Source organism: Physeter macrocephalus, chromosome 9, assembly GCF_002837175.3.
Source record: "Physeter macrocephalus isolate SW-GA chromosome 9, ASM283717v5, whole genome shotgun sequence".
NCBI classification, from domain to species: domain Eukaryota; kingdom Metazoa; phylum Chordata; class Mammalia; order Artiodactyla; family Physeteridae; genus Physeter; species Physeter macrocephalus.
In genome coordinates, this window is record NC_041222.1 from 54,773,582 (window position 1) to 54,788,092 (window position 14,511).

Genomic DNA, 14,511 nt, shown 5'->3' on the forward strand with positions numbered 1-14,511 from the left:
ATATATGTATACACACACACACATATATACACATATATACATGCATGTATATAGATCACATTTGTGACTAAGGATATGAAGGCAGTGTATATAAATAACTTTTAAAATCAATAAAAAGAAGATGTAATCAGATAAATTACAGGAATATGAAGAGACATTTCCACAAAAAGGATATACTTTATGGGTGGCAAACATATAAAAAGATGCTCAATGCCATTAATCCAGCAAAGTGTTTTTAAGTATGTCGCTAATCATTGGGGAAATTCAAATTAAAATCAAAATGAGATACCACTACCCATTCACTGGAATAAAAATAAGGTAAAATAAAACTGACAATAACAAGTGCTGGCAAGGAGGTAAGCAACTGAAACTCTCATACATTGTTGGTGAGAACGTCAAAAATTACAGGTAATTTGGAAGAGAGTCTGACAGCTTCCTGATTTATTTTTAAGCTTTGTTCTTACGTAATTATTTCCAAAAATGGAATTATGTTTTGAAATTTTTTTGCACAAATTAATTTATATAAGACTGAGTCACTAAGAAATACAATCTAATTATGTTTCACTATACAAATTCCCCTTGTGGGTGTATAATAATGTCATTTAAGATTTTTCCTTTTGTCAAATAATTTTAAGAAAAGCTAGCAAGGAATAACAAGAATAACATATGAATTATGGGCAAATGGAAATGGTTTCTATATATGAAATAATAGATACAATAACAGCAATATTGTTTACAATGTGTCACCATAGACATGTTAAAATTATTGAGGGGCATGTTCAGAAGGCTCCTTTCCCTTTATCAATTTTCCCACTCACCAACCAGTATTCCTTAAACTTCTCAAATGCTTCTCAGAGTCTCTGAACTAAGACAATCTGAGTTAAAGTAACTATTGTTACTACCATACATCTATCTTTTCAAATATACATCCAGACTGAAATCTTAAGTAGTTAGTGTACATATAGTTCTCTGATATATATTGGTAATGGAATAGATACTCAACTTGAATTTTCATGTTTTGATCTGAAATTCTGTTAATTCTCATATATTCTTATTTTAATTGTGTCTTCTCCAAGGCTATTTAGAACACCCCAAGGTGCTGTGTTCTTCAATTTCTTTCCTAAAATACATTTCTAGTGCTGATGATTACCAAATTTCTGAAGTTACTCAACTGGCTCAGAATTTTTTGGTAGATTATTAAGAACCACAACAACAATAAAAACACCTCTACATTGCTTCAAAATTGTCTCTGCATTCTTTAACAAAAAGGAATTGAGAAATTATCAATGAAACAGGTGTTCATTTACCGCATACTGACTCTAAAATTTATTATTTAGAATGATATTTTGAATTACTCAATGTTTACACTATTTTCCCATTAATAGAGAAAAATAAGAACACATTGTATGTGTATTTAATTATATCTAATCTTGTTCTCAAAAGCATTTTAAAAAATTTCCAGAGAAACAAAATAAAACAAGGTAAGTTAATTAGAAATACATGAGCCATTAAGAAGGAGAAAAATTTTAAATGAAGGTTAAAAATGAAATATATATACAACTGAGGCTCAGGGCTCCCTTATTTTTTGTGCCTCAAAAACTAGGCTTTCAGACAAATAAAATACAGATAACAAGAAGATAGACTTAAAAAATTTTTGACTTTCCTTTACTTTCAGCAGAATCAAAGAGGATTATCTCTTAAAATGAAACATAATTAACCCTGATAACAAAACAGAATTTTCAAAAAGAAAATATCTTTTAATATGTGCAAAATGGTTTCAAAAACATTTTATATACATAATAAGTGTAATAGGTTCTTTCAATTTAGATGGTTGAAATTTTATCAAAATACAATGAGAGCAACATCAATTACGGGATATAATTGACACTTACAGACAACATCAACAGCAGCAGACTACACATTCTTCTCAAGATCCCATGGAGCACTCACCAAGATAGTCCACATTCTGGGACCAAAACACATCTTAAAGTTAAAAAATAGGAATCATACCATATCTGCTCTCAGACCACACTGCAGTTAAACTAGAAACCAATAACAGAAGGATAACTGGAAAATAACAAAATGTGTGGAAATTAAACAACACACTTCTAAACAACACATGGGTTAAAGAAAAAATCTCAACAGAAATTAAAACATATTTTGAATGAAATGAAAATACACTCATCAAAATTTATGAGATGAGCAAAAGCAGTAGAGAATAAAATTATAGAAATGAATGCATGTATTAGAAAAGAAAATCAATATTCTAAGCCTCTACCATAGGAAACTAAAACTGTAGAGTAAAATAAATCCAAAATAAGCACAAGAACAGAAATAATGAAAATTAGAGCAAAAATCAATGAAATTAAAAACAAGAAATCAAGAGAAAAAAATCAACAAAAACATAAGCTGGTTCTTTGAAAAGATTATTAAAATTGATAAGCCTCTAGCCAGGCTAACTGAGAAGAAAAGATAAAGGACACAAATTACTAATATCAGAAATAAAATAGGGAACATCATTACAGATCCTATGGGCATTAAAAGGATAATAAAGGAATGTTATAAACAATACTATGCTCACAAAATTGATAACCTAGATGAAACAGACCAATTCCTTAAAGGAACAATTTGCCAAAATGAACACAAGAGAAATAGACAATTTGAATTGGCCTATACCTATTAAGCAAACATTGGATAATAACAAATAACCTTCAAAAACAGAAAGCACCAGGCCCAGGTGGATTCACTGGTGATTTCACTATATGTTTAAGAAAGAAATTATACCAATTCTCTACAATATTTTTCAGAGGATAGAAATAAAGGGAACACTTCCTACCTCATTCTATGAGGCCAGTATTACCCTAGTACTAAAACAAGATAAAGAAATTACAAGACAAAAACTATAAACAAATATCTCTCATGAACATAGAGGCAGGAGTCCTCAACAAAATATTAGCAAATAAATTCAAAGAATGTATACAAAGAATTACACACCATAACCAAGTGGGATTTATCCCAGGTATGCAAAGCTGGCTAAACATTTGAAAGTTGATTAATGTAAGCCATCCAATTGACAAGTTAAAAAGAAAAATCATCACTCCTTTCCAATATCTTACTATTGATCCTAAATATTAGGATTAATAATTATCTTACTAATAATCCTACCTAATGCATGAAGGCAAGATAAGAAAATAAAAGGTATACAGATTGGAAAGGAAGACATAAAACCACCTTCATTTTAGGATGACATGATTCTTTAGTTAGAAAATCAGAAAAAAATAAACATATAAAAATTCTGGATCTAATACGCAGATACAGTAAGGTTTCAGAATACAAGGTTAACACAGAAAGGTCAATTGCTTTCCTGTTAACCAGCAATAAAGTGAAATTTCAAATTAAAAATATAATACCATCTTTGTTAGCATCCCCCAAAACAAAATACTTAGGTATAAATCTAACAAAATATGTATGAGAGCTATATGAGGAAAACTGTAAAACTCTGATGAATGAAGTCAAATAAGAACAAATAAATGGTGAGACACTCCATGTACATGGATAGGAAAACTCGATATTGTCAATATATCAGTGCTGACCAATATGGTCTATTGATTCAATGCAATTCCAATCAAAATCCCAGCAAGTCATTTTGTGGATATGAACAAACTGATTCTAAAGTTTATATGGAGACGCTAAAGACCCACTATGACCAACTCAATACTGAAGGAAAAGAACTAAATAGAAAGACTGACACTACCCAACTTCAAGACTTACTATAAAGCTACAGAAGTCAAAAGAGTATGGTATTGGTAAAAGAATAGAAAAATAAATCAATGTAGCAATAGAGAGCCCAGAAATAGACCCAGATAAATATAGTCAACTAATCTTTGACCAAGGAGCAAAAGCAATACAAGGAATAGTCTTTTCAACAAATGGTGCTGGAACAACTGGACATCCACATGCAAAAACAAAAACATGAATCTAGACACAGACCTTACACCCTTCACAAAAATTAACTCAAAATGGATCACAGGCATAAATGTAAAATACAAACTATAAAACTCCTAGAAGATAGCATAGAAGGGAACCTAAATGACCTTGGATATGATAATGACCTTTTAGAAACAACACTAAAAGCTCAGTCTATGAAAGGAACAACTGACAAGCTGGACTTCATTAAAATTTAAAAAACTTCTACCCTGTGGAAGAAAAGTCAAGAGAATGAGAACATAAGCCACAGACTGAGAAAAAATATTTGCAGAAGACATATCTGAAAAAGGACTGTTATCCAAAATATAGGAAGAACTCTTAAAATTCAACAAGAAAACAAACAACCCAAATTTTTAAAATGGTACAAAAACTTTAACAGACACCTCTCCAAAGAAGATATACAGATGGCCAAAAAGCATTTGAAAAGATGTTCTGCAGCATATGTTATCAAGGAAATGCAAATAAAACAACTAGATACCTCTGCGTATCTATTACAAAGGCCAAAGTCAGGAACACTGACAACACCAAATGCTGTTGAGGGTGTGGAGCAACAGTAATTCTCATTCATCACTGCTGGGAATTCAAAATAGTACAGCCACTCCACAAGACAGTTTGGTTTCTAAACATACTTTTATCATATGATCCAGCAAAGGCACTTTGTGTCATATACCCAAAGGATTAAAAAACTTATATCCACACAAAAACTTGCCCATGGATAATTATAGTTATAGTTGGAATCAACCAAGATGTCTTTTAGTATGTGGATGGAGAAACTGCAGTAAACCTAGACAATGGAATATGAAAGTCCAAAAAAGAAATGAGCTATCAAGGCATGAAAAGACATGGAGGAACATTAAATGCATATTACTAAGTGTAAAAAGCCAATGTGAAATGTCTTCATACTGTGAGTCCAACTAAATTGCATTCTGGAAAAGGGAAAACTATGGAGACAGTAAATGATCAACAGTTGCCAAGAGTAAAATGAAGAAGAGTGAATTGGCAGAGCATAGAGTATTTTTAGAGCATTGAATATACCCTGTATGATACCATAACAATGGATGCATGTCATTTTACATTTGTCCAAACCCACAGAGTTTTTAAGAGTGAACCCAATGTTTACTGGACTTCGTGTGATTGTGGTGTGACAATGTAGGTTCATCAGTCATAGCAAAAGCACCACTCTAGTGAGGAATGCTGATAATAAGAGAGGCTATGTGTGTGGGGAGGCAGGAGGTATATGAGCAAACTCTGTACCTTCCCCTCAATTTTGCTGAGAACCTGACACTGCTGTAAAAAACGGTCTTCAAATGAACAACAAAAACCAAAGAGATTAAATACTATACTATAAGTTATGGTTTTGTTATGCATTTCATCACTGAAATGGAATATTTTGCAATAGATTTTTAAATAAGGCATATATTCACCACCACTTTTTGGTACCTATTTTATATTAAATTTGCTATTTTTAGATATTATCCAAAATTATTTCACCATGTTTGATTTTCAAATTCAAAAGTAATAGAGAATTCATAATATGTAAATGCAGAAACAAAAATGTTTTCTTGGCCTTGGATAAATGTATAGTATTATAAAAAGTTGGTAAGTCATTTTGTAGATGGAGAATATCAATGGAATTTAAATATGGTGTTTGTGATTTACCTGCTTTTCATGTAATTATGGTAAATATAAAAGGTAATATTTTTGCTAGGAACAAGTCAGAATTTGAAATATCAGAACAGAGATCTTTTCTAATATATTATTTTTTAAAGGATTCTGCTTTGTTTCTTCATCCATGTTTTGATTTCTGCTCTCTGTTGGGAATGGAGAAAAAGTTTGAAGATGTTCATGTTTTTATAAAGATCACAGGGTGCCATTTATAACTCCCCAGTAAATACAATTTATGTAAAACAGTTAATGTGAGAAACAAGGTAGCAAATAGCTGATTCAAACACCTCACAAAATCCTCAATTCTATTGTAAAAAAGTACAAATAAACCAAGAAGGAAACTCCCTGTGGTGTAGCATATGTATCAGTTTTCATTTGATTAGTGTAAACTGGTAGAAATGACATTCTTTGACAGGAAGCTTTTGTTTATATGATTGAGAGAAAATGAGAAAACAAATCAAATAACTTGAAAAGAAAGGCTTTATTTACACAACAGGCTTATGAAACCAATGCTAGGCTCTGTCAAATCAAAGCAAAATATATATTTATGGTTATTTAAATTTTCTTTCCTTATGTGCATTTCCTAGAAAGAAGAAATCAGCTTGAAGATTCTAAGTAGGCATTTATGCTTGAGATATAAAGGGTTTTTATTTTTTCACAAAATATTTCCTGTGTTATAGTGGATATATAGAGAGCTAAAATAAAAGTCATAATTATAAAGTAATCCAGAAATCAAACAAAATGAAATACAATAGGGAAATCTCTTTCTCTGTATCTCATTTTTTAAATAACTTTTTGTAGATCAAATGTTATACATATTCATTTTACAAATTATTTAAAAATAAAATAATATATACTCATGATATTCCAAGTAATTAGACATTGATGCATTTAGATTTGTGGGTCTTCCAGCCTCTTTTACTCTAGATGCTCTTATTAAATTGGAATATTTTTTCTTTCTCTTTCACCATCTCTCTTTATCTCTCTGTTTTTATTTAAAAACCACTTCCTATAGCATCTAAACCCTTGTAAACCATAGCTTAATTGACCACATATATATATCATTTCCTGTATTTTTATAATTTTTCTATTAAACATGTCTATTTCCAAATTTTAACTTTCATAAATAGTATAAAATATTTTACTCCTCACTTGTAGAATGAATTCCTAAAGTTAAATTATTGATAAAAACACGAATATCATTATCACCTGTTTTATATTGGCAAAATAAGCTCAAAAAATTATGCAAACTTACAGTAACAGCATTCCTATAGTTGCTGATTTCATGATATATTATTAAAAATTACACAGAAAGATAATCTTTGCCTCATCAGTAGGAAAATATAATTTATAATTACCTATTACTTCCAAATTTTAACATTTTATTTGTTATTGGAAATTATCTTTGGCTAAAGAGTTTGTTGATATACCTTTTTTGTTAGCATTCTCCTCTCTTTATGATTTACAAGCACTTAATTTACAGAATGTCACCATTTTGGCTCATAAATGTTATAAATGTTGTTTGTTTAATGATTCACCATTTTAATTGAACTTACGGTAATGCTTATGTGTTTACTGATATTTTCTTTCCTTTTCTTTTTGTATGTTTTTTCTTTATTGTGTTAAAAGGCTTACTACATTACAAACCATATAATGGTAAATCATGGTTTGGTTGTGATCTTTTATATTTTTCCCCTTTTTACCATTTAATTCATTTGAAATATCTAGTGTTTTCATTGTGCTAAAATTTTAAATGATATATCATTTCAGATTTCATTTTCCTTGGGTCTAGGATATATTTATCTAATTTTTATATTTTAATAATTTCTAGTTTTTTTTCATTGTGCCTAGAGACATAACATTTTTTAAGTAAATGTTTTCTTTGCAGTTTATCACATTGGTGATGTTATACTGATATAACATTTGGTAAAGCTGATACACCTACTCTTTTATATATATTACTTATATCTATCTAACGCTTCCCTATTTGATCTACCAAAGCTCAAAGACATCTGTTGAAAACTATTAATATTTTGTTATAAATATCTAAATTATTTTTTACGTTTGGAATCTTTTAGTTTAACAAAAAAAGATTCAAAACTACTATAACTCAATAGAAAGTTAATTTTAACATTATACTAAAGGCTTGTTTTACCTATAAATATAATTTTAAAATCTTAACTTTTAAGTTACAGTTAACTATATATTATATGGATGAGGAAAATTGATATTGTAGGAATACACGGTTTAGCATCAGAAAATTCATCACTGACATTCAGCATGAACATAATATAAACTTTAAAAAACCCTTTGATAATTCTAACTGGTGGAAAAAGCAACTTAATGAGTTTTAACACCCCCTGATTGTAGACATGTTTATCTGGATTCCTCAAATGCAGAGCCTGAGGCAGGGACTTAGAGACAGGATATTTATTTGGGAGGTGATCACAGGAAGAAAGAATGAGAGAGTGGAGAAAGTAAAACGCCAAGCAGGAAAAACTAATAAAGAATGTGTTTTTAAGCTGATTAATGGCATTTACAACTGGGAATCCTAGGTCTTTTCTGAGGAATCTGACTCAGAATAGTTCCTGCAAGAGATGAGACTGCGACAAAAGAGTTTTTAAGCTTTTAACAATTTCCCATGCTACTAAAATGTGAAAAATATCCTTTCATTAAGTTGAGACTAATAAAATAAAATCTATTATGGAATGATGTAGCACATCACAATATGTTAAATCAACAATTCTATGTGATCTCTGAACATGAGAAGATCCCTTTCACTGAAAAGAGTCTCATCCTTTGAAGGAGAAAAATAGAACCTTTCATACAGTTGCACGTTTGTTTCAGAAACCAACGTTAAGATTAAACAAATACTCTGATATTTCTAACAAATTAGATCAGTTATTATCACCAGCAGTTGAATGGAAATGATTTTTATGACATCAATACAATTTCTTTTAAAGAGAAAATGTTGGCATGACTATCTAAATGAATCAACATCCTGTTTTCAGCTGATTTTTGTGATGAAACAAATATGGCTATGAAACCGATGTGAATATTTGAAACCTAATATAGATTATTTTTCATCTCACCAATAGCAGTGTTGGGCCTTTTTTTTTTTTCATAGTTTTCATGTGTTTTAAAGCTGCATGTGGCATTCTGTGTAATATGCCTGAATAGAGGTTGCAATGATAGAAAATAAGGAGCAAATAAAGCTACAGCAGTTACACAAAAAGTGGTAAAGAATTAGAAAGAGAAAGAAAAAGGAACAAGAAAAAGAAAACAAACACAGATCTTCCTTGACTTACAATGAAGTTATATCCCAATAAACCCATCTTCCTTGACTTACAATGAGGTTATATGCCAATATAAGTTGAAAATATCTTAAGTCAAAAATGCACTTAAGTGGGGGGACCTTCAAGATGGTGGAGGAGTAAGACATGGAGATCACCTTCCTCCCCAAATATACATCAAAATTACATCTACATGTGGAACAACTCCTACAGAACACCTACTGAATCCTAGCAGAAGACCTCAGAGTTCCCAAAAGAGAAGAAACTCCCCACATACCAGGGTTGGGCAAAAGAAAAAAGAGAGACAAAAGAATAAGGACAGGACCTGCACCTTTGGGAGGGAGCTGTGAATGAGGAAAAGTTTCCACACACTAGGAAGCCCTTCACTGGCAGAGACAGGGGGAGCACGGGGGAGGGGGCAAGCTTCGGAGCCACAGAGGAGAGTGCAGCAAAAGGGGTGCAGAGGGCAAAGCGGAGAGATTCCCACACAGCGGGTCAGTGCCACCCAGCACTCACCAGGCTGAGAGGCTTGTGTGCTCACCCACTGGGGTGAGGCTCAGCCTTCGGATGTCAGATTCCAGGGAGAGAACTGGGGTTGGCTGTGTGAACACAGCCTGAAGAGGGTTAGTGCACCACAGCCAGTCGGGATAGAGTCCGGGAAAATCTGTGGACCTGCCTAAGTCAAGAGACCATTGTTTCAGGGTGCCAAAGGACAGGGGATTCCTTCCCTATCTGCCCAGAGAAGGCAGAGCACCACCTAAATGAGCTCGAGCCTCGGCTATAAGCGAGGACCCCAGAGATGGGCATGAAATGCTAACACTGCTGCTGCAGCCCCAAGAATCCTGTGTGCAAGCACAGGTCACTATCCACATGCCTCCCCCTCACCCCCACAGCCTGTGCAGCCCGTCACTGCCAGCATCCTGTGATCCAGGGACAACTTCCCTGGGAGAACACACGGCGCACCTCAGGCTGTTGCAACGTCACTCCAGCCTCTGCCACTGCAAGCTCGTCCTACCTTCCAATTATAACTACCATACCCCTCCCACCCCCTGGCATGAGTGAGCCAGAGCACCCTAATCAGCCACTGCTTTAACCCCAACCTGTCTGGGTGGGAACAGAAGCCTGAAGGCAACTTATATGCAGAGATGGGGCCAAAACTAAAGCTGAACCACAGGAGCTGTGCAAACAAAGAATAGAAAGGGAAATTTCTCCATGCAGCCTCAGGAGCAGCGGATTAAATCCCCACAATCAACCTAAGGTACACTGCATCTGTGGAATACCTGAATACACAACGAATCAACCCAAAATTGAGGTGGTAGACTTTGGAAGCAACTGTACACTTGGGTTTTGCTGTCTCCAACTGACCTGTTTCTGATTTTTATGTTTATCTTAGTATAGTTTTTAGCACATGTTATCACTGGTAGCCTTGTTTACTGGTTTGGTTGCTCATTTCTTTTTTTAATTAATTTTTTTATTTTAATAATTTTCCTTATTTATTTTATTTTATTTTGTTTTATTTTTTATTCATTGTTTTCTCCCTTTTCTTCTGAGCCATGTCATTGACAGGGTCTTGGTGCTCCAGCCTGGTGTCAGGCCTGAGCCTCTGAGGTGGGAGAGCAGAGTTCAGGATATTGGACCACAAGAAACCTCCTGGTACCACATAATATCAATAGGTGACAATGCTCCTAGAGATCTTTGCCTCATTGCTAAAACCCAGCTCCACTCAACGGCCAGCAAGCACCAGTGCTAGACGCCCCATGCCAAACAACTAGCAAGGCAGGAACACAACCCCACACATTAGCAAAGAGGCTTCCTAAATCATACTAAGTTCACAGACACCCCAAAACACACAATCGGATGCAGCCCTGCCCACAAGAAAGACAAGATCCAGCCCCACCACAAGAACAAAGGCACCAGTCCCTTCCACCAGGAAGCATACACAAGCCACTGAACCAACCTTGCCCACTGGGGGCAGACACCAAAAACAATTGCAACTACGAACGTGTAGCCTGTGAAAAGGAGACACCAAACACAGTAAGCTAAGAAAAATGGGAAGACAGAGAAATATGCATCACATGAAGGAGCAAGGTAAAAACCCACCAGACTAAACAAATGAAGGAGAAATAGGCATTCTACCTGAAAAACAATTCAGAGTAATGATACAAAAGATGATCCAAATTCTTGGAAATAGAATGGAGAAAATACAAGAAACGTTTAACAAGGACCTGGAAGAACTAAGGAGCAAACAAACAATGAAGAACAACACAATAAATGAAATTTAAAATTCTCTAAAAGGAATCAAGAGCAGAATAACTGAGGCAGAAGAAGGATAACTGACCTGGAAGATAAAAGAGTGGAAATGACTACTGCAGAGCAGAATAAAGAAAAGAGACTGAAAAGAAATGAGGACAGTCTCAGAGACATCTGGGACAATGATAAATGCACCAACATTGGAATTATAGGGGTGCCAGAAGAAGAAGAGAAAAAGAAAGGGTCTGAGAAAATATTTGAAGAGATGATAATTGAAAACTTCCCTAATATGCTGCAGAGCAGAATAAAGAAAAGAGACTGAAAAGAAATGAGGACAGTCTCAGAGACATCTGGGACAATGTTAAATGCACCAACATTGGAATTATAGGGGTGCCAGAAGAAGAAGAGAAAAAGAAAGGGTCTGAGAAAATATTTGAAGAGATTATAATTGAAAACTTCCCTAATATGGGAAAGGAAATAGTCAATCAAATCCAGGAAGCACAGAGAGTCCCATACAGGATAAATGCAAGGAGAAACCTGCCAAGACACACATAAATCAGACTATCAAAAATTAAATATAAAGAAAAAATATTAAAAGAAGCAAGGGAAAATCCACAAATAATATATAAGGGAATTCCAATAAGGTTAACAGCTGATTTTTCAGCAGAAATTCTGCAAGCCAGAAGGGAGTGCCAGGGAATATTTAAAGTGATGAAAGGTAAAGATCTACAACCAAGATTACTCTACCCATCAAAGATCTCATTCAGATTCAAAGGAGAAATTAAAACCTTTACAGAAAAGCTAAGAGCATTCAGCACCACCAAACCAGCTTTACAACAAACGCTAAAGGAACTTCTCTAGGAAGGAAACACAAGAGAAGGAAAACACCTACAATAACAAACCCAAAAGAATTAAGAAAATGGTAATAGAAACATACATATCGATAATTACCTTAAATGTAAACGGATTAACTGCTCCAACCAAAACACATAGACTGGCTGAATGGATACAAAAACAAGAACCCATATATATGTGGTCTACAAGAGACCCACTTCAAATCTAGGGACACAAACAGAATGAAAGTAAGGGGATGGAAAAAGATATTCCATGCAAATGGAAATCAAAAGAAAGCTGGATTAGCAATTCTCATATCAGACAAAATAGACTTTAAAATAAAGACTATTATAAGAGACAAAGAAGGACACTACCTAATGATCAAGGGATCAATCCAAGAAGAAGATATAACAATTGTAAATATTTATGCACCCAACATAGGAGCACCTCAATACATAAGGCAAATGCTAACAGCCATAATGGGAAATCGACAGAAACAAAATAACAGTAGGGGGTTTACACCAATGGACAGATCATCCAAAATGAAAACAAATAAGGAAACACAAGCTTTAAATGACACATAAGACAAGATGAACTTAATTGATATTTATAGGACATTCTATCCAAAAACAACAGAATACACTTTCTTCTCAAGTGCTCATGGAACATTCTCCAGGATAGATCATATCTTGGGTCACAAATCAAGCCTTGGTAAATTTAAGAAAACTGAATTCATATCAAGTATCTTTTCCGACCACAACGCTATGAGACTAAATATCAATTACAGGAAAAAAAAATGTAAAAAATACAAACACATGGAGGCTAAACAATACTCTACTAAATAACCAAGAGATCACTGAAGAAATCAAAATGGAAATCAAAAAATACCTATAAACAAATGACAATGAAAACATGATGACCCAAAACCTGTGGGATGCAGCAAAAGCAATTCTACGAGGGAAGTTTATAGCAATAAAATCCTACCTCAAGAAACAAGAAGAATCTCAAATAAACAATCTAATCTCACACCTAAAGGAACAAGAGGAAAAAAAAAAGAAACAAAAAACTCCAAAGTTAGCAGAAGGAAATAAAAAGATAAGATCAGAAATAAATGAAAAAGAAATGAAGGAAACAACAGCAGCAAAGATCAATAAAACTAAAATCTGGTTCTTTGAGAAGATAAATAACATTGATAAACCACTAGCTAGACGTATCAAGAAAAAAAGGGAGAAGACTCAAATCAATAAAATTAGTCTTCCAAAATATGGCAGAGGGAGGAACACTCCCAAGCTCATTCTACGAGGCCACCATCACCCTGATACCAAAACCAGACAAAGATGTCACAAAACAAGAAACTACAGGCCAATATCACTGAAGAAAATGGACAACCTGGAAGAAATGGACAAATTCTTAGAAAAACACAACCTTCTGAGACTGAACCAGGTAGAAACAGAAAATATTAACAGACAAATCACAAGCAGTGAAATTGAGACTGTGATTAAAAATCTTCCAACAAACAAAAGCCCAGGACCAGATGGCTTCACAGGTGAATTCTATCAAACATTTAAAGAAGAGCTAACACCTATCCTTCTCAAATTCTTCCAAAATATGGCAGAGGGAGGAACACTCCCAAGCTCATTCTACGAGGCCACCATCACCCTGATACCAAAACCACAAAAAGATGTCACAAAACAAGAAACTACAGGCCAATATCACTGAAGAACATAGATGCAAAAATCTTCAACAAAATGCTAGCAAACAGAATCCAACAGCACATTAAAAGGATCATACACCATGATCAAGTGGGGTTTATCCCAGGAAAGCAAGGATTCTTCAATATATGCAAATCAATCAATGTGATACAACATATTAATTAGCTGAAGGATAAAAACCATACAAAAGTCTCAATAGATGCAGAGGAGCTTTCGACAAAATTCAACACCCACTTATAATAAAAATTCTCCATAAAGTAGGCATAGAAGGAAGTTACCTCAACATAATAAAGACCAAATATGACAAACACATAGCCAACATCATTCTCAATGGTAAAAAACTGAAACCATTTCCTCTAAGATCAGGAAAAAGGCAAGGAGGTCCACTCTCGCCACTATTATTCAACATAATTTTGGAAGTTATAGCCACAGCAATCAGAGAAGAAAAAGAAATAAAAGGAATTCAAGTCACAAAATAAGAAGTAAAGCTGTCACTGTTTGCCAAAAAAGAAAAAATACCTAGGAATAAACCTACCTAAGAAGAAAAAAGACCTGTACGCAGAAAACTATAAGACACTGTTGAAAGAAAAGATGATACCAACAGATGGAGAGATATACCATGTTCTTGGATTGGAAGAATCAACATTGTGAAAATGACTCTACTACCCAAAGCAATCTACAGATTCAATGCAATCCCTATCAAACTACCAATGGCATTTTTTACAGAACTAGAAAAAAAAATTTCACAATTTGTATGGAAACACAAAAAA